The 25,047-nt window shown below is 39.5% G+C and overlaps 1 long non-coding RNA gene and 1 pseudogene across 2 annotated transcripts in view; one reads left to right on the top strand and one right to left on the bottom strand.

The window, feature by feature from the left end:
- Positions 1 to 25,047, top strand: part of LOC146475649 (ras-like protein 1) — a 491,817-nt pseudogene that overhangs the window by 32,371 nt on the left and 434,399 nt on the right. The window lies entirely within an intron of this gene.
- Positions 6,877 to 25,047, bottom strand: part of LOC146475651 (uncharacterized) — a 145,425-nt gene continuing 127,254 nt past the window's right edge. Inside the window, exons 5-6 of the long non-coding RNA XR_014865928.1 lie at positions 8,852 to 8,923; positions 6,877 to 6,952 (exon numbers count right to left, since the gene is read on the bottom strand). This is a non-coding gene — a long non-coding RNA (uncharacterized LOC146475651). The remainder of the gene's footprint in view (positions 6,953 to 8,851; positions 8,924 to 25,047) is intronic.

The following is a 25,047-nucleotide window of genomic DNA, read 5'->3' on the forward strand; positions in this document are numbered from 1 at the left end:
GCGCCCCGGACAAAAAGGATTAGTGGGTGAAATTTAGTAATGACTGATTGCCTCATTTTCTTAGGACTATGAGCAGAGATATCTGAGAAGCTTGCATATATACAGTTAATACAGGAAACCCAGGCTCAGTATATAAACGTCAGGTTGTCTTTGTGTCTTGTTGGTGATTTAGAAGGAATTTGTTGCTGTTTAAAGCCGGCAGTTTCGTTTCGTTTTTACCTTTAAATACAGAAAAATGAGGAATGCTAGAGACTCGCTTCCTTCTTCTCTCAGAAATTGCTCTCGCGTCAAAATTCTCATCCACTTCTTCGATAAGCGCCATAACTTAACCATAACATTCACCTTTCATGTTGATCACACTGGGATCTTACATAACGAATTGGAAGACAATTCAGTTGCCGTTGATTTTCGCTTACGTTCGGCCCTTTTGACGGAAACCGCCGTGGGAGGCTGCACGAGTTCAAATTACATTAGGTTCTCTTATTGGTCAATTGAAACCGACTCTCACGCACCAACAACGAAAATTGCACAAGAGGGAAGAGCTTTCTTTCTTTCAGGAGTAATCACGTGCTCAGAACTATTGGAAACATGTTTTCATTGTGGACAATGTTCACGGAATTAACGACGTTTCAACATATTCCAACATATACTTACACAGAAAGAAGATCTTGGTAAGCCACAACGAATGCCCGAGATCCAATGGCCTGTATAGGATTATCTGACAGCAATCTGCGGAAAGAAAAAAATCGTTGCACAAGTCGGCATCTAGCTTAATTACCGAACAAGAGGCTACCAAGTGCCCGGAACACTTTGAGAATAACACTTAAGTGAGATCTATGATTGACATTTGCTAGAAACACAATAGGGCTGATTTTATCATATACGTTTTTTTAACATTGGCATAAATAATTTTTAATGCAAGGTACAAAAATTTACAGCATAAAATTTAAACCATAGTTTACAAACCTTAATACACCTTCATAGTTTCTAAGTTGCAAGCTATGCTTTTTCTTTTTTAGTTTTTGCCAGTAAACGATTGAAGTTGCACAAAATTACAAAATTGACAAAAAACTAACAACAACAACTTAGGAAACAAAACAAAACAAAAACCACGTCAAAAATATAAGGTAAAGGTAGTAAAAGTGTGAGAAAACTGTCAAAAAAGAGTTCTACGTTGTGTAGGCTGCTGTAGAAACCCACATTCAATCATTCTATTTGATAATGTTTAGGATTGTTCCGTTTTATTGGCTGAACAGCATTGGAAAGTCTTTCAAAAAGCTATAGCATAGGAGCAGCGTATTAGAACCTGTGATGTAAGGAGTGAATGTCAGTTAAGCATTGACCGCATGCATTGTTGCCACAAATTTTGGCTCTTAACAGACTTGCTTGGGTTGCAAGAATGTTATTGATATTGTTATACTGGAACATCGTTATTGCAATGTCATTTTTGATCTGGAAAGGTAATTCGTACACTTTATGAATGGTTTCGTGAGAAAAACCATATCTTAAGATCTTTTTTTTTTTATCAGCGGTGGGCAGTACGAAGATTTCCTTTCATAAAGTGTTTAATACATTTCTGTGGAAATAGTTTCCTTCGTTTTCTCACTATCTAAAAATCGGAAAGGAGACTTTTTAATTGCAAAATTCCAAGAGACTGGTATAGTGTCAAACCAGCTTTTGTAAGAAAACTTTTTACAATTCATTACAATCTTTTCGTTATTCCAAATTATTCATGAGTAGTCTGCAGAACAGATGCTGTTTTTTATTTGTTTAATTATTTACTTTTTATTTTTTTATTTTTCCCCGTTTTTCAGACGAGTGGGGACAAGCGCGAAGCTCGATTCACGCGCGACGGCGGGAGGGTTAGTTACGCCTGCCCGCACATCTATTCGGCCCCCAGACACTTCCCAAAATCTCCAACCATTGACAGCGTTTAGTATGGACGGTGAATACTGGTATTACGTAAACAGCCACAAAAACATACGCTAACTGAATGGAATAACAGTACGGAACAATTGTTGTTGGAGACAGTAACAACTCTACAACCTTCAATTGATTTAGAACAGGCAGTAATGAGAAATTTTATGGATTTCCTTAACGAAAGAAGGAGAATTACGGAGACTAGCCACGTCAAGAACATGGCTCGCGTCCTTTTGTTGTTAGTTGTTGTGTAAGTCAACAGTCCACTAAGGCCCAATTTATTTTACTTTGTGTACGTCAATTGTTTACTGAGGCCATCCAGAAAATAACACGGTTCGTAGATTTGATTTCCAGGATATTCAAGCAACTATTGTTCGAGGAGCAGTGGAGAAAACTATAAGAGCATCCCGTTTAGTACTGAAACAGCGAAGAAAGGGAGGCGTTTGCCAGATCAAACCTTTTCCAAACCAAGCTGGAAGCAATCCAAGTACATTTCTTTAGTTTTTCCTTTACCGAATTTGGAAAAAAAAAAAAACGAGAAGGGTTTCTCGAATAGCTTAGTCAACAGAAAACGATGACACGGCCGCCATTTTGTTGTCGAGAACCATCTCATGATTACTTGACATCAAATAACCAATTGGATAGCTGCGATCATAAATGAACGCCGGAATAGCATGAACAATAGTGGGCGGATAGGCGTTATTTTTTTTTTATTTTCGCGCCCCTCCCGTCGCGCGTGATTCGCACCTCGCGCTTGCCTCCGCTCGCCTAAAAAAATGAAAAATAATGACAGCTGTTCATCAGGCTAATTCATGAGTAGTTAGAGTTTCCATGTAATTTTGTTTTGTATTTTCTAATTGTTTCAATAGTTCGAGACAAAATCATGGAGATTGTTAGCCTGTAATGTGTCGAACTGATAGTTAAACCCCATGCTTCTCCAGTACTGCTTCTGGGTGACTTTCTAGGATGCTTCATTTACCGATTACATGCGTGGTATCCAAGAGACTTTTAAGGCTTTATTTATGATATTATAGTCCTTATGTTTTTTTTTTCTCGCTTATAATAGTTAACTTTTTAATTTCAGTGGGTTTTTCATCCCCAAAGAAATTGAAAATTATAGAATTCATTTCTCTATTTAGTTGCTCAGAGATAACAAGTAAAGACGCATTGTAAATTAACCCTATCTAGACTGTTTTTTTTTCTTTGTCTTCTGGGACCGGGGGGGATGGAGGGTTGATACTTCATAAGTATAGAAGCTATGACATTGAGAGGTCCGCAACGCAAAATGATGACGTCATATCACGTGGTAATCATGTCGTAATGATCAAATGGCGGCTATTTTAGATCCGCCACCAAGGAGTTTTGAATTTTCCCAAAACTTCAGCGCCGAAATTGAAAAAAAAGTAAACAAAAAATTAAGAAACACTAATTTGCGCTAAAAAAACCTATAAAAGATTACGGGAAGAAAAACGATTTTTCTTCATTTTTAAAAGGGATTTTCTATTTCTGAAAAAAAAAAATTGCCTGTCAAAAATTGGTGGCATTGGTAACCTCAAAGACAACGAACACTAAAAGACCACATCAAGTTTTTCCCAGACAAATTTATTAAAAAAGTCCTGAAGTTCCATGGCGTTTGTTCAAATATTCAAAAAGTATTTCAGGTTCAAAGTCGCCGCGGGGAGAGTCTCTCATTTCCCGGTCTTCTAGATAGGGTTACGTTTGAAAGTTCTAATGATTTATCGCGACCCTGGGGGATCTTGTTATTGCGCCGAGGCGACGTTATTTTGCGATAATGTCGTTTCGAAATGAAGGTTTCTGATTGGCTCAAAAACTGTCAAGTAAGCGTGGCAGCAGGCACTTAAATGGGTTCGGTGCGCACAGATCAAAATTTTACTTCCGTAAATAAACATGCGACGTTTACAAAGCTTGTGACACTGTTCAAGGAACACGAATAATATTTGTTTTGTGGTGAGCATGTACCATATAACGCATATACAACTTTTTTCTTTAAAGGTTAGCGATAAAGAGTGATTATAAATTCGGTAAAGAGAAATTTACAGTAAGGCTTAAAAAGACTTTTTCTTGAGTGTGAAAACGGCCACAGTAAATAACAATGAGCTTAAACTCCAATAAATTATGGCATTTTTAAAGCAAAAGGATATGATTTATTTGAACTGCTCCCCTTTTCAGCGGCTTTGAAATGTTTTCGCTTTGCTCAGAGGTTTTTGTTTAAATTAGTATCGTCGCCAAAATATGCGAAGTTTTCACCTTTGCGTCTCTCCAGAAAATACCTTCTCAAGTCTTTTTTGTAGGCTGGCAACGTTGCAGGCTCATATTCTTCGCCGAAAGTTGCTTTTCTGGTGTCTCTTATCTCTAGAAAAAAGTGCTTCAAGAGCTCTGTTGCATTGTCTTTCATGCTTCTGGTCTGTCAATTTGATCTTTTTGTCGTAGCTAGCGCAAGCGCCGAATGGCAGACTCGGTAATTTTTACAGTATTTTTCACCGCTTGGTTTATTTCAAATCTTTAAATCTCCACGGCATCTAAGCTAGGATAACAATGCTCTTTTTTTCGTTTTTGGGTACTAGTATGGTTGCTTTTTTTATTCTTGCTTCTGGCTGTAAGGTTTATTCATCACTGTTTTCATGATGTTGTTTATCTCGCGGCGGTAACAAATTTTCAAAAAATTTGCTTTGAAAATGTTTAAACCTACTAGCTGGTCTGTTTCGTCAATGGCGGTACTTTATGGACTGTAAATTTGTGCATTTTCTTTTTTTCTTTTTTTCTTTTTTTTTTTGTCGTAAAAATTAAAGCCAAAAATTAAAATAACCCGCCCAGAGAAAAAATGTCGCGTACAGATATTACCATGGCTACAGTTTGACTAAAGTAAGAATTTCTCTTTCAATCAGCGCACGATTTGTACTTTATCCTTTTATTCTCTCCAACAAAATGTTTGTATCGCGATAAAACCCTAAACACGGACTATATTTTCTCCCAACTAGCCGTCATTATAAAGCCGTAATGTAGTGTGAAAACCGAATTTAGTTGATATTAGTAAGGATTATTTTTTTCTATAAAGCCTAAGGTTTCTTCTCAATCAACCAAGCCGCATTCCTTTTGGTTTCATCTTTGTTTGTTTGTTTGTTTGTTTATTTTTGTTTTTCATCTTTCTTAATTTCTTTTATCGCGTTAATGCCAGGTCAAAAATTTTAAAAGTTATTTAGGGTGTAAATATGGAAATTTCGATTTCCTTGGTTACATGTGTAAACTTGAAAGCCGTTCCTACCTATTTTATTCCTGGATAGTTCTGCCATGTAGTTTACGTTGCACGAGTTGAAATAATAGGCAAGTAGTCGAGGATACGTGAATTTCTATTTCTAGCCAAGTAGTTTTAGCTGGCATTGCTATAGTAGCTGATTAAAACACCTGGTGAAAGGTTTACTACAGCTATCCTTGAAATGTTCAAATTGTCAGCTCTTTCTAAATATACTTACAAATATTCAAGTCTCCTGAGGTTAACAAAAGCTTTCTCTGGTATAAAGCGGATGCTGTTATTTTGAAGAATCCTATTGAGAAGAAAAAGCAGACAGGCAAACATGCAATAAATAAAAAAAAAAAAAAATAAATAAATAAATGAATAAATAAATAAATAAATAAATATGTAAATCAATGAATGAATGCACGAACGAACGAATGAATGAATAAAAAACTGTTAAAATTGGGCAGCGCTACAGTTTTTGTTACAAATTTAGTTGTAGCTATTAGCCGACAATTATCGTTGTGACTCGATTTTTTTCATTCTTAATTGCTCAACATTCTATTTTGCAAACGAGCGTTCAGTTTCTCGAAAACCATGCCCGTACATGGTGTTTAATTTTTCCGTTCAATCAATCGATCATTCAAATAATTGTTGGCTTCACACTACAAGCTAAGTTAGTTTCAAGTAAGCACTTGATTCAAGTGCACTTGAAAATCTCAAGTCGTACTTTAGAAACCCTGGCTTCACACCTGGTGACAAAGTATACACTTGAAGCACAAGCTGTCAATCATCTTTCGCGGTAAAATCAGAAATGCGATTGCTCGACGGAAAATCATGGAGCCTTTGCAACGGAAAAACGTTTTATGTTGTTTACTCTTTATTTCGTCTTTAATTTTAACTCAGAGAGTTTTAACATTACAGGAAATGCATAGGTACTTTATTGTTTACGAGTACTTGGCGACAACACAAAAGAACAGGCGACATCTTCTGTGTACGTCAAGAATGCTTCAGTAACGTGATTTTCGGCAAAGAAATCGCCACAGGGTTTGGGCATGGCCTCGTCTACAAAATTGGTTTAGACTGCTTTTAGCTAACCGCGACATGGATCCGCTTTGGAAGATGCATTCCCGCGTGACTCGTCCAACGTTCAACGTTTTGTGTGGTTTGGTAAGCGAAGTCCTCAAACTGCGAGGCGTATCTCTAGCCATGCATTTTGATTTTTTGAATTGATTTTAGTTCACGGCAAAATGTTTATCTGTCTTGGCACCACAGTTGGTTTCCCTTTTCCTATTGGTCAAGTATGTTCTCAAGTGTGGTGTTGGCCATACTTGGCGGCGTACTTCGGCTTCTTTGAACTACGAACGTTTCCATGGTCACTAAGTAAAGTTCAAGTTGGTAGGTTTTACCTCTTCACACTCGAAGTAGGTTTCAAGTGCACTTAGATTATACTTACAAGGTCTAGTGTGAAGCCAACCAATAAATCAGTCAGTCAATCAATCAGTGATGTTCAAGCCCGGCTAACATATAGTCAACGACGAAGGAGGATTAGGAATAAGGATTGGAGAATAAGTTCAGAGTTTCGTTTCCGTGTTATTGACTAAAAAGTGCCGTACCTAAACACATCCATAATTCAACTATGAAAACAATGGACATGCTATACCTCAATCCTAATAGAAACATGACAGACCATAGGATGCTACTCACAAATATTGCAGAGACTGTTGATTCCAGAAAAGACCAGCGGTAATGTTCACGAGTTTATTATCTGCCAAGTTACTGGAAAAATGCAAACAAAAACAAAAACAAGACAACACAAGGGACTTTTTATTAGGTTTATAAACATTTTCCAACAATTTGCAATAACCAATAATGAAAAATCATGGGCCATTGTGTTCGGGCACGTTCCCCCCATGGCTAGACATGAATCCTTTGCATGAATGTTGCCCCATTTGCCACATGACTGGGTTCATTCCTTGGAAGGTGTGTTCCAAGAATTCCTTTTTTCACTGTTGCCCTTTGATTATGCCATGAACTACTCCACTGCTTGACTTCATCGATTTCAGTTGTGTTATGGACAGTTCACTGGTTCTTGCAATTTCAAAAGCTTTGTCGAGAGATAGAGTCGGAGTGCCAGCATGTTGGTTTTATAATCTACTTAAAGTTGTAGAAAATAGAGTCGCGACGTTAAAATTGATATTGAATTAACCCAAGATTTTACAGCTGCAAATTTCGCAAAGATAATAACTACGCTCATTTTTTTTTAAGTTTGTGTGCTTTTATAAAACAAGATTTCATTTATAACACAAGTTCTAAATCGCTCTAACTTTGGATATTATAAGGTTAGTGACTTCTGTTCTCCCCGCATTTTCGTTAAAACCGTTTATGCCTAGCGGATGATTCTACTATTTGTTAAAAAAAAAAAAAAAACAAAACTGGGCGTCAGATCCCGAAAAGTTTGTTGGCCTCCACTTGTTTTCTCACGAAACGACCTATGAGCTTGAACTTCAGAAATTCCGAACTGATAACATAATTTCCTTACAGATCTGGGTGAAATGACTTGTCACAACAATTTTCCATTGGTGCGTGTTTGAATTAGGAGGAGTATATGTGGTATACGTCTTCCTGTAGTATCTCATCTAAGTTTTCTATAGTCGTAATTATGTACTACATCTATGCGTAATTTTTTTCATTTGCAGAGGTAAATTTACATTTCTCTTTTTGCCGTTGTTGCATAAGAACAGCGTCTTTCTTTGATTGAAAGTCTCTTTAGTACGTCCCTTACAAAACATACCAATACCTATACAGCTAATAAATTGCACAAAATACACTGAAGTAGTAGAGCACGAAACAATGTGGGGCAACAGTAGTACTGATATTTTACTCTGCGTCACCTGATGATGCAGTTAAAGACAAGAACAGCGTTATTTCATACAAACAGTGATTGCCAAGAAACAAGGTTGTGCTTCAAATTCTGCTACTTTTTTCACTTTTGTTGGAATAAAAACCTTAAACACGGCAGACTAGCTTTGCAAAATTCTCCAATCACAAAGTCCTGTCAATGAAACTGTATAATATAGGAAATTTTTGAAAAAAAGACACATTACTATGTACTCTGCTCCATTTTCTGATTTGGTTCACGTGGCTATGGCGTGGTCCAATGTCGCCATCGATTGAACCAGACTTACAATATATGAATATTGACCAAATCCGGTTGAATATGAACAAACATGTGCTGAGTTATATCAAACAGACCTTTTAATGGCAACTGGCTCAAAAGACAGGAAAATGGAGCCTTGGAGACAGTCCTCCCTTTTATGATACGCGGGAAAACTTTAACTTGACGGCCAAAAGGAATACCTTAAAAGGTGTCGGTAGCATTTCGGGGAAACACATATAAGCCATCCGACCAATCACAAGACAAGAAGGAACTTAAAGTACTTCCGAATTTGTCGCTTTACTGCTAAGATGCAGTAAAGAAAAACATAACGACGAATATATTTTACTCTTGCGTGAAAATCCTTTGTTGATTGTTAAGATCGTTAGATGTATACTTAAGAAGAAGAAGAAGAAGAAGAAGAAGAAGAAGAAGAAGAAGAAGAAGAAGAAGAAGAGGAAGAAAAAAAAAGAGGAAAAAGACAGAAAAGCTGCAAAGCAAATTGATGCTGGCACACTTACATGTACTCTAGATTCCTTAAGGTGGAAAAGATTCCTGAAGAAAGACTGCTTAAACCATTTCCAGACAAACCCCTGCAATGAAAGTAGCTTCTTTTAGTATTTCAGACAACTTAAAAGAAGGAGGAAACTATCAAAACATACCGTACCATAATAACACGTGATAATTATGTCAGAAACAAATTGAAATGTAAAGCTGAAACCCTATCGTGCAGCAACATCAGGCGTTGTCGTTTCCAGTTCTAGTTCTTGTTCGTTTTTTGTAATATTCGTGCGTTCATTTAACGACAATAAGAATTACGCTATCAGGTTACCAACAGAAAACCATTTTCCAACCATTTTTTTTTTTTTACCGATGGTTGACGTTTTACAATACAAACCACACAGATTTAATTTAACAGCTCTACAAACGGAGGCCACATAGACATTTAAGACTGAAAAACAAAGCCTAATGTCTCGATCAAGAATATAGCAAGTCCTACTTTTTTCTATGTTTTTCTCGATTATATTAACCTGAGCATAGATTTCAAAAGAAAATAATTAATAATGGGCTAAAGTTCTCAGTACAGCTAAGTTACCTGGTAAAGTAGTAGTCAAATTTTGTGGCACAAGGTTGCGTACAAGCTCAGTTAAAATGATCTCAAAATAGACGACTAATTTCTTTAAATTTTAAATTGGGAGGAAAAGGTTTAGAGGAGTCCTCTCGGTCCGATGGGATTAAATAACCTACGAGTAAAGGAAACACCTACAGCTTCATAAAAACAAGCACTAACATCAAAACTTGCCAAGTTAGAACTTTAAGGCTAGTTGGCATAAGGCTAAGTCAAAGTTCTGATTGAAGACAGTTAAGACACCATGTGTTGACCAACAACTTTACGTTTCCTGTCTTACATAACGAACGGGAATTTAAATTATTCTTAAAAATTTGGTGTCAAAGGCTCGTTTAAACGATGTAATTCGAGGCATTATTCCAGTTTTTTGAAACAAATTTCAAAAGCGACCCATGCTCATACCGGGAGTTCCAGCTCCTCCAAAATCTGTCCGAAGTCGATGCTGACGAAACTTTTGAAAATTGATGGTGTATATTAGACACATTCTCTGCGATTTCGGAAAACGTTCATCATCTCCGAAATATTGAAAGACTGTTTTTTTTGGTGTATGCCTGGCAAAAAATCTCGGGAATAAATGTAAAACAAAACAAAAATCGCCGGCACTTTATTTTTAGCTCACATGGTACTCACGAAATATGTGAAGTTTTAAGCATTAATCTGTTCAAGCCTGGAAGTGCGAAAACATGCTCTAAATTGGTGTACGTTACTAAGATAACTACGATTCCTTAATGATCAAATCTGTTGCCGAGTTCAACACGTTATTGCACGAACTTTCACGGCCAGGAAGCAGCGAGGATACAAGATACTTTGTTTGTTACACGGCGCCTTTAAAAGCTCTAGTGACATTTTTTTAATCAGGCCATAAATATAACCGAGTTACGTCTATTAAAACGTAACTCAATAAAGGGTCTTCAAAAGAACGGACCACGTTGAAACGTCGAGTCAAACCAACACCGTCATCAATATATCACACTGAAGATCGAGAGCATACTTTCTCAAGAAGAAATTCTTCACGAAAACATGTAAGCGTCTGGGTGTGTAATTTAGACTTTCTACCCTTCTTTAAATTCATTCTTCCCCACCAGTTTTCCACTTAACCCTCGGATTTAAAAGGGGAAGGGGGAGGGGAGGCGGGGGGGGGGGGGGGGGGCTGGGTATGGATGCCAACTCCTTCCCCCTGATTGTTTTTTTTTTCTTTTATCACGAGAGTTTTTGGTATATCTGAGACACATTCGCTGTGAATTTGGTGAAAATCGGCTTATAGATGTAGGAGATGTTAAACGAAAAGTGTAGTGTAGTTTTAATGAATTGAATGTAATATTATAAGCTGTCAGAGCCATATTCTGAGCCAGAAGTAGTTGTTAAGCAACTCAAAGATGTATTAAGCCATCTTTTGCATGCTAAGCTGTCGTCGAAAAGTGTATTTTCTGGGTAAGACTTTCAATTTTCTGGCAGAAAACGAAAATTATAGTGGAAAAAACTTAAAAATCAGACAAAAAAAGTCCGCCATGTTGGATGACTTCACTGGCCCAAGCAGCGCCATTTGTATATGTATCCAAAAATATTAACATTATCTTGTAGACGACATAACAGGCTATCTATTAAAGAATATATCGTAACGTATCGCAACATAATAACGAAATATATCGTATCTTATCGTAACGGTACCGAAACCGCTAGGGGGTAGGGATTTCCAACCACCCACCTCTTATACCACGGTGGGGGTATGAGTTTGTATGTACGTCCGAGGGTTAAACTGCTAATGAGACTGCCAGTATTCCTTCAGTTTCTTGATGGTTGAGAGCGCGAGCTATTTACGCGAGGAGGCTAAACGCGTTCTCTGACCGTCGCGAATCTTTCTTCTCGGCAGCAGAAAATACAATATACACAGATTTTCTTGCGTTGGTAGGGATTTCCTCGAAGTATCGGAACAAATAAAGACCATTTTGCCTACGTTTTATCCTCTTTCTCCACTTTATCGCTCAAAATCGAGTATCGAAGTAAAATCACAGCTAGTTTCATCCAGATTATGCAACAAAACCTTGCATAATCGATCCCCTGCCATGTGAACGATCATAGCATTTAAAGATTTATAACAGCTCCAGTAACAGCAACGATCATATCGGTGACAGGTAAAAATGACTGAATTTTTTTTTAATTTCATAAAATAAAAGGTTAAAAAAGGTGGAAACATGCATTATTTCGCAGATGGGTTATACTCTTATTATTACGTAAAACACCGAAACTTTGAAAATTTCACGAAAAAATAAAGGCTTCTCCAAGATGACTTCAAAAAATATATCTTAAACATTGGTCTCTTTAGGGTACCTGGAATCTCAGTGAACTTCTCCTACTGGAAATGAAATTATGATAGAAACTATTTAAGAGGCTGTCCGCGTGAGAACGGATAAGGCAAATTTCGGCTTTTCACCGATTTTGCTGATTTTTTCTATGAATTTCAATCATTATATCCCATAAACAAATATTACATTAACTGAGATCAATGCGATTTTTTTCGTTGTTGGCGAGACGGTTAACAAGGTGACCTCAAAACTACCCAATTTACCTTCGGCGACTCTACAATTTATCTATACATTGCCGGTGCTGCCAAAACGTCATTCCTTGTTCAAACAGCTTGAATGTTGCTCATTGAAGTTCTATTTGTCAATAATAACTAAATGTTTAACTTTGGTTTTCTGTGAAATTTTGACTGAGTTACAATTTCTTCGAAATACCTCCTCCTAAACTTCAGAATGTATTAAAAGTGACATATATGTAGTTAAAGCCTATTTTCACAAAAGTGGGACCTGACTTAGCGTCAAGTCTATTTTAACTCAAAAGCACTAACACCAATCTACTAATGTATGGAATAAAATTTGTGGGCACTTAACGCTGCGTGCCGTACGGAGCACTGCGATTTCTCTAATATTCACGGATTTCAATCAAAACTGAACATTAAGAGCGGTTGTCAGTAACTTTCGAGAATCCGGCGACAGAAGCGAAAATTCGAATTTTTTTTTATTTGCCCCAAAAGACCCTTTTGATGAACTACTTTCAAAAATAATATTAAAAAGTTCCAGCGAATTTTTATTTTGGCAAAAATTGCGAAAGTTCGAAATCGGCCAAAACGCGACCGATGGCCCGATTGAAATTATGCAAATTGGTACATTTTTAAAACTCTCGTTCAAGACAAGGTAGCGTTTTCTCGAGTTGACACTTTCACAATCGTTTTTACATCCCTTGTGCTTGCTTCTAAACTATATTTTATCTCCACCTGAACATTCTTTCATTTAAAGTTGCCCACGTAAAGAATACAATGTTTGCTATTCCTTAGATAAAGTGATTTTTGCCATATTTCAGATGACCATATCATCAAGGGTATACAAATATACTGGTAATGAAATCACTTTTTTGAACGGGCAATTGTTCTTATTTATCATGTTAAAATATTTAGTTTGGCCCGTGAAAAGCGAGCGCGCTAGGTCGAGATGTGTGGAATGCACTTTGACACAATTCGCCATTTCAGTACTTCATGTTCCTCCTGTTATTTTGCACTTATCAATACACTTCACGGAAGCTTTTAGATAAAAGCCAAGGTCTCTGTGTTCATTTCATGCTTTTATACACGTAAATAACTAGCTTCAAACTTGAGTGCTCCCCATATTAGCATTAGGTTATCAAATGATTCCTTTCAGGTAAAATTTTCCAGTTTATATTGAGCCGTTCAAGCGAGATGAAAGAGCCGTTCGCAGGGAAATAACTTGAAATCAGTGAAATTAATACCCTGTCTCTCATATCATGCTACACTTCCAAACTACCGTTATTATTAAGCTAGAAAGTGTAAATGCTCCCTTTTTACGTGACCTAAAACAGAATTTGCCTAAAATATTACGAATAAAGTCCACCACAAGGAAAAACTGAAAAAATCGCGCACCGACGTAAATGTAAACATCAGCCGTTTCTCGACTTGCTACATGGATGAAACGCGTCCGTTATTTTACCTCTGTATACATTTATGATCAGAAAGTAGAGACAAAAAATCTTCTCTATGCCCATCTGTATAAATGCACTCGCCAATCAGGCTTTGATTTTCTGTATTTTTGTCAAAAATACTGAAGAATAATGCAACATAATAATTTGTTACTGACTACTTGACTCATTCAATCACAACTGGATACATGTAACACGACTGGAAACTAGAGATAAAGAAATGCTCTTACTTGTCTGCAATCGTTACTCACATTATATCTGGCGATATCACATCCCTGAGACAAGGCTGAAAATTGTACTTTATTCTCAACGTTCTCTCTCTCACGCTATGTTGAGATTGGGCACCGACAGTCTCGTCCTGTTGATGAATGTTCTGAAGAGGAAAGGGGAGGGTTTGGGTAGGGAAAATCAAACGCAGGACGAGACTTGATGGCTGGTGAAAGAGAGAACGTCAGGGCAAGGGATACCGTGTGCTGCATTTTATACTACAACACTTCGCTTGATCGACAGAATGGCATTGTTCACTTTGTCTCATCTCCTTTTATACGTGAGAGGTGAGACCGCTGAGAATAGTACTTTATTCTCAACGTTCTCTCTCTCACGCTATGTTGAGATTGGGCACCGACAGTCTCTATGTTACAGAGTGTCCTAAAGTCCCAAACCACTGGACCATAAGGAAATCCCGTTCTCAGAATCCCAAACTCAAGGTGCCCCATCCTAAAAATTCGTAAAGTGTTTTAAACGAGATGTAACAAGGTTAAGAATTAAACGTGCGGAAAAGCGGATATAAAGTTTTTTAGACGGTTAAGCTCCATGTAGTTCTCTGTTAGGGCGGCTGTCGCGGAAGAGTCCGCGGATAGCAAATGAGAGGGACTATCCAAACGAAGCACCTCCGCTAGTTTCATGTAGTAGAGAGCAGTTTCTTTGTTATTCCATCCTACACGAGACATTATGTCCGCCAATTGGGAGCCAGATAACGCTAACGTTATGGCTGAGCCCGAACGGAAGCTGTGTAGCGTTTCTCCCTCATCGATCTTAGCTTCTTTCAAATACAGCTTTAAACGAGCTTCTGCTGAAGAACTTGAAAATGGTTTGTTCACAATATGACCTTGGGGATTAGTTGGTCGAAACAAGTAACCATTTGTCACAGAAACGCGTAACTCGGAAGCCACGGCTACATAAGTCTCAATAGCTTTAACTGGACACAACTCAGGGTTAGGGTGTCTCCGAATCCCGAAGACGTTAGAGACGCCATCCCTCAGGGTTTTTCCCCATACGTGGTTGAACAACAGCCCATTGTCCTGGGGGAAACGCAGGATCTCTTCTGTTTTCACCATGCCAAGATCTGAACCACGATCACCGCTAAAGAATAACGTTTTGAAAAACGCTTGGTCCCGCGTCAATACAAACAGACCAGAAGGACTAACCGAGCGCTCCGCAATTTTCCGATTTAAAAAACGGGCCAGAAGCAACAATTTGGACAAAAATAGGGGAACTGCTTGCTTTGGCGTGATGCGGGCTCGTAATTGTTCCTCAGTTGACGCCTTAAGATATTTTTGCACTTCGAGTGAAGCGGCGGGGTTACCCAGACCTAGCAGGGAGTTCCACTCTCCACAGCGCCCGGTTTCCTTAAAAATGGCTCGCAGTTTTCCAATGTAGGAGTCGATTGTCTTGAATGCCAGGCGTTTAGGACATTTACACTTAGCCGCGTTTTGAAGGTGGGAATCGGGACACCCATTACTATGTACTATGGTTTTGCCATGTCGGTCTTTCCAGACCAAGAACCGAGAGATGTCAGTGGGGCTTGCCGAAAGGATGGTTTTACTATTCGGAAGGGACGCCAAGAAAGTTTCAAACTCCGTACGAAGTGAGCACTTCTGTTTTGAGTATGACGATTGAAGGGAGGCATTATTTAGGAGTTCCAAACGGTTATCTATCGCTTGAAGGTCGACTGAGAGTTTAGGGCTCGGGACACTTGGGGAGACTGTTTTCCTCCTGTAGCCGCACATTTGGCAGAAAAAGAACAGCTTGTCGTTGGGGTGGCTGCACGAAGGACATGACACGGCTGGTACAAACGCTCGAACGGCTGGAGGTAAGTCCTAAAGGATATGAAAGTAAAACAAACAGTTCCTTCTTTATCCTTTAGATTTGTTTTGACATAAATGTATAAATGAAGCTATAAAACAACTGTCAACAGATGTATACTGGAAAACAATGATTTATTGACAACATTGATTTCACTGAAGTAATGGATGGAGCTAAATTAATGGGAGAATTGGCAAATTTAAAGATAGCTAAGTGTTCTTTGTTTGGCTCGTGCGCTAACCAAGAGCTACTACTTGCTTATCCGATGCGGAACACCCAGAGATCCCATGGGATAGGCCAATTGTTTGAAAACCCGTGTTTAGAGGGAGTGAGGAGCGCTCCAACGGTTCCGGCAACGGCCAGCAGGTATCGGGAAGAACATGTAGACGTTAACAAGGGCCACCAAAAATGCCTTGGGCATACGTCTGGTACTACGATAGTGTAGGATAATTGCAGGCTTCTCATATACTTGATAACATGAGGTATTAGGCAGATCGGGGGAAAGGCGTATGGGTTCTTGAATACAAACGGATCGTACAGATCGGGCGATTGCGCGAACACGTTCACTCCCAGGGATCCCGGCAGAGGGTTTTCAGAGAAGAAAGGTAACTTGGCACCTGACAAGTCGGATTGGGCGTTTGAAGGGCGTGCCATTAGATCGACAGAGTGCCCATTTTCGCCGCCATACCACTCTTGTACTACTGTCCATAGGGATGGGCACAATTTGGCATCCTGTAGGCTAAGGCGTCGCGAGGGGAAGTCGGCTTGGTTCTGAGAACTAGGCACAAAAGTAAGGTGCAAATCGATGTTGAGTTTCGTCATTGTGTTGAATAATTTCTTCAAGGCGCTAGAAAGCGATTGAGAACGAGAGCCCTGTCGATTCCATGAACGGACTAGAGCCATGCTGTCGACGAAGGCGTCGACCCACGAGTTTTTGATGGTATCAGCGAATGATTCAAGGACATTATTGAGCGCTAAGGTCTCCTTAGTGGCGATATCGGCTTGTATTGTTGAGGCGTCCCAGTAATCATAAACGTTCGCCTCAATGGCACCCGGACTCAGTGCACCTCCCCAAGCGAAGCGAGATGAGTCGGAGAACAGCCTGACATGTGTGTGTTTCTCAGACCGCCAGGGAAGAAAACCGTCCCAGGTCTCAAGGAATAGCCAGTGCTCAATTTCATTCTTTAGAGCGGCAGACATCTTTACAGGTCGAGCAGAACGCGTGGCGCGAGACACAGCTAGGTTTATTTCATTAACATAAAGCCTTGCGCCCGGAACTGCCAAGCTCATGGACACGCATTTACCGCTGAGCCTTTGCAAGGTTAGTAGGTCCAGGTTATCGCGAGCCAACGTTTCTTTGATGAGACGAAGAAGCTTTTCTTTTTTATGGGGTAACAAGGTAAACGCCTGTAGTTCAGAATCGATACCGAAACCAAGGTATGGCACCTGTTTTTTCGGGGTAAGGTGAGACTTCGCCAGACCGATAAAGTAGCCGAGGGAAATTAAGATGTAGCACGTGAGAAAAATACCCGCGACGGCCAGAGCAAAATTCACTTCATCCCTTGAGGCGAGGGCTTGATAGGCGGCTGGTAAAATGCCACCTGGAAATGACAGTTGGCCATTATGGCGGTCGTCAATGTACAATGAAGAGGGAATGTTCCATGAACGAAGTCTGTGTGACGCAACTAGACCAGTCGTATGATATATATAGGCCGAGGATTTCCAGCCAAAAGGAATACATTCACTCACAAAATACCAACCTCCCCACTGGAAGCCAAAGTAAGTTCGACTGCTGGGGTGAAGTTTGATGTGGTCATATCCTGACTTGTCGTCGCACACTGTTTGGTAAAATCCTTTATTGACATACTTAGGCAAGTGTTGGACGCTATCCAAGGCAAACGGACGGTCTTCGATCCACAGATTAAGAAATCTATCGTCGTTGCAGAGACGCGGCTTGCTAGGCTCGACAGTGAGGGGCATAATAAGGTGGGGTGGGGTGCATTCTCCGACTTTGCCCCACAAAGAAATAGCACCGGAACGCAAACGGTCCAGGAGCGTATCAGAAATAAACGAGGCAAAAGGTTTGCACGACAGGTGGTTGGGGAAAACGCAAGGCGGTGGACTACCACACTCGTAATTCCTTCCCTTGTAACTACCCTTAAACGGTCTAAAGAACTTCGTTACGTCTACACCGTTAGTAATCCAATCACGGACTTCAGAGAAGCGCTCATCGTTCATATCATTTAATAAAGCATTCCATTGTGGTGCATGGCGATGGAGTTCCCCTGCTAGGAAGTGATCTGGATCGCGGAAAACAAGGCGAGACATATCCGCTAATGAATTTCCCTGTAACACGAGGGCGATATCCTCATCAGAGATGTGGGAATTGTTTGCCATCCCTTGGGCCTCATCAACAACAGAACCATCGATGCTTATCCACTGTAACTTATTCATACCAACTGTGTTAGGCTTGAAACCGGGATGCTTTTCCCAATCGTGAAAGCAAGGGTCTGACAGCTAAAAGGAAAATAAAAAAGAACTTGGAAATAAATTAGGGCCCAAGGAATGGCAAACTCAGCCCCGGTAATCCGAGAGGGAAAGTGAGCTTCCCTTTGAGAATGCCACCCGAGGGGGGAAGGGTGCGATCGAAAAGAGATAATTGGTTCCCACATCTATGAACAGCGTAGCGAGTCGTAAAATATGTAAGTAATAATATGTTAATAAAACCCTGGGGGGGTGGGTATAATGTATATGAATAAACAAACATTGTGATGCAATAGTGTTCATTTGACTTTAATAGTACTAAAACGCATACAAAATGAGGATCGGGCAGATTCTGCTACTGAGATGTCGGTCGAGGCTGGTTGTGACCTGGACCGCCTGAAGAAAAATAGCGGGTCGTCGGAGACCGCTTAAAACATTGCGTAGACTTGTGTCCGGGCGTACCACATCTGTAGCAGGTCACTCGAGGGTGTGACGAGAACCTCTGACTGCCTCTGGCCTGAGGACGCGAGTAAGGCGAGGGACGTCTAAACGACTTGTCGACCTTGGAGATTGTGTCAAAGATTCTTGTAAATTCCTTGTCCGCGAGAAGAGCCAAAAAGTAAGCTTTAAACTGCTCTTTCGACACGTGTATTTTCTCTCTTAGGGTGGCCGCTATGATGTCAAAGCTGGCGCCAGTTGTCTTCGCTACGGAGACGAGCTCCTCCGCGAGGCGCAAGGCCTCGTATTTGTCGAAGTCCTCCAGGCGGCGACTACCATAATGGGTAATGCGATTCTTTAAAGCCTGAATGGAGGTCCCTTGGGCATTTTCCAAAAATTTAATTCTTTCTTGCAAAGCCTGAATGAGAAAATGAAATAGACAGATGTATAGCGAAGTGTAATTTCATACCGCTTAGCGGCGATACAAAACATTCGTAAATGAGTACAAGCATTGTGATAAGACCCGGTAAAGCGGCAGGGAATCTTTTGTTCCGACAAAGTCGGAGTGCAAATATAACAATTAACAGAACAATACGAAAATAAACAATTCAAGTAGAACAATGTGGCAAACAAGCACTCAGAAATGGCAAATTAAGACAATTAAAAAATGAAGAGTGAGAATAATCGACAAAGATCGCACAAAGATAATAACTAGTTCTCTGCTGAAGTATGTTTTGAGGTCAACAAAATTGAAAAGCTTTTGAAGCTAACCGAGAATTAGAATGTACACATAATCGGCAAAAATAGCGCATATAAATAAAATTCAGAAAGTGGTAAGTCGACTTCAAGTAGCCCGCAAAACTACAAAAGTATACGTGTTGAAGCAGGGCAAAAAAATTAATTAGAAAGTCAATCTAAAGCCGCCCGCAAAGCTAAAAGCTACTCGTTTTGAAGCAGGGCGCAACATGAATTGTAAACACATTATCAGCAGGGCGTAACAATAATTACGAAGTCAATTTCAAATTGCCCGCAAAGCTAAAAGCTACATGTTATCAGCAGGGCGTAACAATAATTACGAGGTCAATTTCAAACTGCCCGCAAAGCTAAAAAACTACACGTTTGAAGCAGGGCGTAACAATAATTACGAAGTCAATTTCAAATTGCCCGCAAAGCTAAAAAAGCTACACGTTTGAAGCAGGGCGTAACAATAATTACGAAGTCAATTTCAAATTGCCCGCAAAGCTAAAAAGCTACACGTTTGAAGCAAGGCGTAACAATAATTACGAAGTCAATTTAAAATTGCCCGCAAAGCTAAAAAGCTACACGTTTGAAGCAGGGCGCAACAATAATTACGAAGTCAGTTTCAAACGGCCCGCAAGGCTAAAAAGTTACACGTTTGAAGCAGGGCGGAACATGAATTGTAAACAGAGCTAAAACTGCCCGCAAAGCAACCAAGTACACGTTATCAGCAGGGCACAACATAATTGCGAAGTGAATTTTAAATTGCCCGCCAAGCCAGGGCGCAACATGAATTGTAAACATGCCCGCAAAGCAACGAAGGTCGCACGTTCAGAAGCAGGGCGTAAAATAAACTGGGGGGTAAAGAGAAAATTGCCCGCAGAGCTACAAAACTACACGTTTAAAGCAGGGCATGACTTGAGCTGAAAACAGACTTAAAGCTGCCACGGGAATACGAAGTGCAAGAACACGTGTACGATACTGGAGTAAAACAAAAATTGAACAAACCTCCAAAGTGACTTGTTCTCCAGCGGCGTTTTGAGGAGGTTCTTCTGCGTTTGGTGGAGGCGGAGGCGGTGGTGGTGGTTGAACAACCGCGGCCGCTTGAGCTGCTGGAAGGTTTTCCTGTGCCGGGACTTGTACAGCAGGGTCCGCCATTTTGAACTATGCTCTTTCGCTTGATCGACAGAATGGCATTGTTCACTTTGTCTCATCTCCTTTTATACGTGAGAGGTGAGACCGCTGAGAATAGTCTCAAAATCCGCATATTAGAGATTCAACGTTTTGAACAACGCAACAACTTTCATTGCGTGACAAGTGAAATGTGATACACAAGCAAGCGAAAAGCACCGGAATAAACAATGTCAAGTTTCGCCCTTGTGATGACAGTGCGAAAATGATTTTTGAAATAACAAGAAGAAATTGAGGCAAGTCAAGGTCTGCAAGGTATATTTAATGCAGTCCGATTCTCTTCGTGCTAAAGTATTTAAGTAATTTAGCTTGCCACTATGTTATGCAAATTCGCTTCAACTTAGCCTTTTTACAAACCGCTTTTTATCATTAATTAATATGTAACCTTGATAATGGCGCAAGATGAACCGAAACGTCGGTTCCTATCACTCATATTTCTTGTTTCATGAAACAATAATCGTGTAGTTTTCCTCTTCTTAGATTCACTCTGTATTGTCTGTGCCGGATTCTCATCAAGAAAATAACATTACAGGAAAAGTAAAACGGAAATTAATTTAAATCAAGTTAACAAATTAAGACCTTTTGAAACCTCAGTGCAGTATTTCAATACTATCCTCAAACAAAAAGCTATTATATTTAGGAGAGTGAAGTTTGTCTTTCGCCATGGATCAACGCGCAAAAGTTGTGGATCAAGCTCAAAAGGTGCGCAATATTTGCAATGTGTTATACGGTTAATCAACGTAATATTAGGACGTTCACCATGAATGGTACGAAAAAAAAACTTCTTTTTAGGTTAACTTGTTAAACCTAGCTTTAATGTGTGTTTGAGATGAGTCACTGATGGCGATAAAATGTTAACTGGAAATACACAACATTATTCTGCATTATTGCTAACGGAAGGGCTGATCAAATTTTAAGATAAGAGTTTAACCTTAATTTATTTTCTAGCGCGCACTAGTGTCAAAGGATGAGGGGCACGACTGGTATTTCTCAGATTTTCGTGTTCGGTCTGAAAGACGGTGTTATCTCTTACTGGCCGTCACTGTGTAAGTCTGACGTTGTCATTGTTAAATCCTCCTAGCGTGCTCCAGAGTATCCACCATACGAACAGCCTTTGACAAGGCCAGTGAGAGTATCTTTTGAACCTGTGTACCATAGTCCAGTGATTGTTCAATTTATAGTGGTTTTTATATGGCATACTTGAAGATGTAACTTAATTACGAGTTCCACTTGGATTGGGTTAACCCACAGTACATGCATTGACAATGACAACGATTCTTTGCTGTTCATTCCTCGGTCTCCCTTCGTCGTTAAAGGTTTCTGACTGTTCCAGTTCACACGAAGGCCTTACTTCTCTCGGTGGTGAGAGCATATAAAGACGAACGGAAAGTTTCAATCGTAAATCATAATTCCTGGAATAAAGTCAAGTAATGCATAGCAGTGGATTTCTGTTTAAAAAAATAGGGAAAGTCAGAGAAAGAAATAAAATGTTCTTTCATGCTCTCAGTTTCACTCAAATGAAAACACTTTACCTGCCCTAGCAACAACACTATTTCGTCCTGAATTTCTTTATAGGCCCGATCTTTTGTGCCTTTATAGGTGCGAGCGAACGTCCTTTTTGCATTGATTAAGCGTAACACATTACAAATCTTGCGCATTTTTTGAGCTTGATCCGCACGGAGAGGTGCCATGGCGAAAAAAAAACTTCACTCTCCTCCAAACTTTTTGTTTGAGGATAGCATTGAAAAACCGCATTGAAGTTTCGAAAGCTCTTGATTTGTTTACTTTCATTTCAGTTAATTTCGGCTTTATTTTGAGGAAAATAAAGGTTGTTGTTGTTGTTGATGATGACAATTCGGTACAATCCCCAGGAGGGAGGGGGAAGATGGGGGGAGAGGAGGAAACATGATTTTCGTTTCAATCCGGCAATCAAATATACCTTGCAGACCTTGACTTGCCTCAATTTCTTCTTGTAATTTCAAAAATCATTTTCGCACTGTCATCACAAGGGCGAATCTTGACATTGTTTATTCCGGTGCTTTTCGCTTGCTTGTGTATCACATTTCACTTGTCACGCAATGAAAGTTGTTGCGTTGTTCAAAACGTTGAATCTCTAATATGCGGATTTTGAGACAATTTTCAGCCTTGTCTCAGGGATGTGATATCGCCAGATATAATGTGAGTAACGATTGCAGACAAGTAAGAGCATTTCTTTTTCTCTAGTTTCCAGTCGTGTTACATGTATCCAGTTGTGATTGAATGAGTCAAGTAGTCAGTAACAAATTATTATGTTGCATTATTCTTCAGTATTTTTGACAAAAATACAGAAAATCAAAGCCTGATTGGCGAGTGCATTTATACAGATGGGCATAGAGAAGATTTTTTGTCTCTACTTTCTGATCATAAATGTATACAGAGGTAAAATAACGGACGCGTTTCATCCATGTAGCAAGTCGAGAAACGGCTGATGTTTACATTTACGTCGGTGCGCGATTTTTTCAGTTTTTTCTTGTGGTGGACTTTATTCGTAATATTTTAGGCAAATTCTGTTTTAGGTCACGTAAAAAGGGAGCATTTACACTTTCTAGCTTAATAATAACGGTAGTTTGGAAGTGTAGCATGATATGAGAGACAGGGTATTAATTTCACTGATTTCAAGTTATTTCCCTGCGAACGGCTCTTTCATCTCGCTTGAACGGCTCAATATAAACTGGAAAATTTTACCTGAAAGGAATCATTTGATAACCTAATGCTAATATGGGAGCACTCAAGTTTGAATTATTTACGTGCATAAAAGCATGAAATGAACACAGAGACCTTGGCTTTTATCTAAAAGCTTCCGTGAAGTGTATTGATAAGTGCAAAATAACAGGAGGAACATGAAGTACTGAAATGGCGAATTGTGTCAAAGTGCATTCCACACATCTCGACCTAGCGCGCTCGCTTTTCACGGGCCAAACTAAATATTTTAACATGATAAATAAGAACAATTGCCCGTTCAAAAAAAAGGATTTCATTACCAGTATATTTGTATACCCTTGATGATATGGTCATCTCAAATATGGCAAAAATCACTTTATCTAAGGAATAGCAAACATTGTATTCTTTACGTGGGCAACTTTAAATGAAAGAATGTTCAGGGGGAGATAAAATATAGTTTAGAAGCAAGCACAAGGGATGTAAAAACGATTGTGAAAGTGTCAACTCGAGAAAACGCTACCTTGTCTTGAACGAGAGTTTTAAAAATGTACCAATTTGCATAATTTCAATCGGACCATCGGTCGCGTTTTGGCCGATTTCGAACTTTCGCAATCTTTGCCAGAAGAAAAATTCGCTGGAACTTTTGAATATTATTTTTGAAAAAAGTTCACCAAAGGGGTCTTTGGGGGCAAATAAAACAAAATTCGAATTTTCGCTTCTGTCGCCGGATTCTCGAAAGTTACTGACAACCGCTCTTAAGCCGTCAGACCGATAGACACATTTCTGAACCGAACTCTTTTAGAAATACAATATTAATCACTAGGTAAATATTTCTGGTCATTTAGCAATATTCTAGATATCTAGATCTAGATCTATTCTTTTATTGGTATTTTAAATGAAACCTCTTGAGCTATTTTTCTTTTCCACGATGTGCTACAGCAGTGTTTGTTTTGCGTGGCTGACAGTTGTTCATTTCAAGGTATATATTCAATATTCATTTTACGCTCAGTTTAAAACGTTACCTTTCTTGTATGTATGAATAAAATCAGTAGTTATAAAATTCTCTCTAAGACAAAGAATTAGCTGGGGAAAAGTTCCTTTCTCCTTCTTATAGTATATGAACTGGTTTCTTTACGTTTTGTGAAGTAGTGTTTACTCCTTTGTTCATTCCAGTCAGTCAATTAGAACCCAGAGGTGAATATCTTGTCAAAATGCTCCTAGCACATACCGAAAGGTCGGCATTACTTAAAAATGTCTGCTATTCCATCCAGTAGTTCCCTGCATGAGAAATTACAGACTCGTTGTGGATCCAGCAGAGACAAGGAGAGCTTTGTTTTGCTCTCTGAAAGGAACTCAAATATATCGGCGCATTTGGCGAACTTTCACTTATCAAAAATGAGGCGATATTACTGAAGCCGAGCTGATGTTGGGAAAAGAGCGGGCATAATTCGTGGCGATTCACGAGTTTGACTATCTGCCTGAGACATGGACGTTCATTTGGAAAATTTTGGCAAGCGGAAAAGTCGTGCCAGTACACTTGCTGGTAAGATTCTAAGTGTGGCGGGGAGACAAGTCATAACTGGAGGGGTCGATGAAATGATTGTTCTGTTTGGCAAAATCGCCGCTGTTGGTTCGCGTAAGTGCGATTATCTTCTAGGCTGTGGTGTATTTTTCTCCTTCGCCGTTTCCATTAAGGTGTATTTTCCGTTTCTACTTTCACAATGTTTATCTTCCTAGTCAACGTATAATTTCTAAGGAAAACCGAGTCTCTGAAAACACGTGATTTCAAGGTATAGATTCACCGACTGTCAGAGTACGTTTTCTATTTACTTGGTTTCAAACGCAAGTAGATTTGTAGGCTTCAGGGTAGCTGTTGGAGCTCTTTTGAAGTGATTGGAGAGGATATGGAAGCACAAGAAAAGCTGTATCGATGAGCCGTCATTCTTCGAAAAACTATACAAT

This window comes from Pavona decussata, unplaced genomic scaffold (assembly GCF_977016875.1).
Source record: "Pavona decussata unplaced genomic scaffold, jaPavDecu1.1 SCAFFOLD_84, whole genome shotgun sequence".
Taxonomy (NCBI): Eukaryota; Metazoa; Cnidaria; class Anthozoa; order Scleractinia; family Agariciidae; genus Pavona; species Pavona decussata.